The sequence below is a fragment of the Megascapheus bottae genome, chromosome 35, assembly GCF_031878675.1.
Source record: "Megascapheus bottae isolate mThoBot1 chromosome 35, mThoBot2.hap1, whole genome shotgun sequence".
Lineage (NCBI taxonomy): Eukaryota > Metazoa > Chordata > Mammalia > Rodentia > Geomyidae > Megascapheus > Megascapheus bottae.
In genome coordinates, this window is record NC_143543.1 from 46534 (window position 1) to 49454 (window position 2921).

General features: G+C 48.8%; 1 long non-coding RNA gene across 1 annotated transcript; it reads right to left on the reverse strand.

The window, feature by feature from the left end:
* Positions 1-1266: 1266 nt before the first annotated feature.
* Positions 1267-2154, reverse strand: LOC150042427 (uncharacterized). Its single transcript, XR_016533611.1, has 2 exons — positions 1599-2154; positions 1267-1366 (listed from the first exon to the last, which is right to left on the reverse strand). It is a non-coding gene; the product is annotated as an uncharacterized LOC150042427 (long non-coding RNA).
* Positions 2155-2921: the final 767 nt, after the last annotated feature.

Here is a 2921-nt window from a genome sequence, read left to right on the forward strand (position 1 = left end):
CTGTCCCAGGGTATTTTATATCTAGCTTCTGCCTAGGACAGAAACGCATGCTGTTTGTCGCTCTGAGTTTGGCTGACCTCACTTAACGTGATTTGTTCTAATTCTATCTGTGTGCCTGCAAATGATACCATCTTGTTCATTCTATGGCTGTGTAAAATTCCATTGTAATACATCACATTTCAAGTCACCATTGTGAGCATTAGAAGTAACATGAGTGGTTATCATTATTTGTAGAAATTTCAGTATATAAGGTGAATATAGACGAAAAATATTCTCTTCTAATCATTTGGCAATAATGATTACATTTTATCTTCTCATGAGCTTTCCAATATAAGAAATCAGTAGGAAAATATTCAAATTGAACAGATTTAGTAGCAACTTACATGTATTTTCCTTAACTTAAATGTATTATTTTTTTCTGGCATCAGGGGCTTTGCTTGACTTTATAGTCCTCATGTGGAGGTAGTGGCCGGCGTTCGGGGACAGTGCATTCTAGCCATGTGCAGGTCTCATGTTACCATCCAAGCTAACATGCAAATATGTGCTAGCCTTCAGAGAATTTCCATCTTACCAGGAACCAGAATGTGGTAAAAAGTACATAAAACGTCCACAGTAACCAAATCTCAGGCACCACAAACCACTTTGGCTTTAGACCTTACAACACACATAGGATATATTGCTTCCTAATATTTTTCCCCACTAGGGAATACATATTTATCACTTCCTTGTGTCAATATGCTCAGTATCATGATTGAGTCATTTTTTAAAAATTTTAACTTCCCTTGAAGTTTAAGATGTTTCCTGACCGCAGCGCTACCACCATTTTATTCTGCATAATTGTAACCCAGAGCTGCTCGTGGCTGGGTGCTGGCAGTGCTTCCCTAGCTGTGACACATAGACTCACCATGGACGCTTCTTTGTTTCAGCACTTTGTCTTGATGTGTTCTCCTTTCCTCCCTCTTGTCTCCCCTCTAGAAGAGCCAGCAGAGCATCTGCCCTCTGACGTATGGTCACATGTCACACAGTGGCATGTCTGGAGATTGACGAGGTGCCATCTGTGGTGGTCGGTAGGCTCAGGTTACCTCATGAGGATGAGTTCCTGCACCGGGGAAGCCAGGTGAGGAAGGCAATAGAGTTCTCTCCCATTTTCACAGCTGGGGCGTGGTGGCTTGCTGGGAGAAACTGAAAGAGGGGGCCCGGCCCATCCTCGCAGGAGGCCTGGCCTCCACACTCCAGTCCCACCCAGAGAGAGAGACCGGCCAGAAATCCCATGCTAATTGTTTTATTGTGATAACAAAGAAACAGTTAGGGCCACATTATTCTAGTGACATGACTTTCTGGGGGACATCGTCTTCTTATTCACTTTCTGAAAGAAGCAAACAGGAAGGTGGTGGGCAGAGGGGCTGTGAGGTTTCACAGCTCCGTTCCGGCTGCCCTTTTCTCGGCCGACAGCAGTCTGCCTGGCCATGTAGCTCCAGCCCCGTCTGGCCGTGTGAGGGTTGGGGCCCTGGTAGGGCAGAGAGCTGAGGCCACAGTGCCGCCGAAGCGAGGGGCTGCGGGCCCTTCCCGGTGACGCGGGAGTCCCTTCGGGGTCTTACCTTCTGCGTGTGGGTGGGTGTCAGGGTGTTCTGGGGAAGAGTGGTGAGGTGACTGCTGTGAGTGTCCTAGCTGGTCAGAAGAGCCAGCCGGGTGTGAGTGCTGTGAAGAGGATCCTGGTGGTGGCCTCTCGTGGGCAAGGTGTGATTCATCGTCCTCGTCCTCATCGTCCTCGTCGTGCCGAGGCCGGGGTGAGAATTCGTCAGGTACCTGAGGCTCCTGATCAGAGCTCTGCCTGTGGTCAGCCTCTATGGGAACGACAAACAAGGGCTGAGCTTCACGGAGGCTTCACCAGGCCAAGACCCAGTCGGTCCTTTTCTGTCAGAGTCCGCCTGCCAACAGTCCCCGCTCTTCACCCGCTGATTCCCTGGAAGATGGAGGTTTTCTCCATCTCCTCACTGATCTCACTGATCTACTACAGGTGGATACTTTTTGTAACTCTCAGAAGCCTCTACGTCATAAAGAAACAAAGTGCACCATTGTTACTGTTGGGGTATGCTGGTGACCCCAGAAATAACCCGCTGCCTGCTCATTCTAGTCTCACACTGAAATGAGAAAATGTTCCTCACGTATATCTACTACATACGTATATAAGAGACAGAGAGGAGAGAGGAGAGAGGAGAGAGGAGAGAGGAGAGAGAGGAGGGAGAGGCAGAGAGACAGTGGCAGAGCGAGGCAGAGAGGCACAGAGGATGAAAAAGTCCCCAGGGTTCTCTCAATACCCATGGCAAAGGTTTGTCAGTTGGCGGGGACGCAGCCGAGGGGAACTGTGCGGAGGAAAGGGACCCAGATGCAGGTGGTGCATTTCAGCTTGCCAACATACAATTCAAGAAAGGAGGGACATGAACAAATGTGAGTGCCTTGCGACCCTCACAATGGGGACCTCGGGCCATGGTCAGCACTCACTTCTGCCTTGTCGTCAAAACCAGGCCACCCTGACATCCACACTGGTGGTCTCCCTGGTCGCAAGAGGCAAGGCTAGTCGAGACCTGCAAATATCTTTACAGAACTATTAATTACTAATTCCTTGAAATTAAAATGATGAAAATGAGGCTTTGCCCTAATTGAAATTTTCTGATGAAACAAGGGAAAGCTGATGGAAGAGGAATGAAGATTTCCTGAGGAAGTGAGGAAGGGAAAGTCCTGGGAAGAGGAACTGGATTTACAGATGAGGTCCTCACTGATGCCTCTGGGAAGCAGGAAGTAAGGATGAAGTGAGAAGTTAACACTTGCATTTCCGGGGCCACAAGTGTCCTCAGGGAAAGGATCGCCCAACCTCAGCCTCGTATCACCCTGTGATATTGCTGGGAAGAGAGGCATCTAGG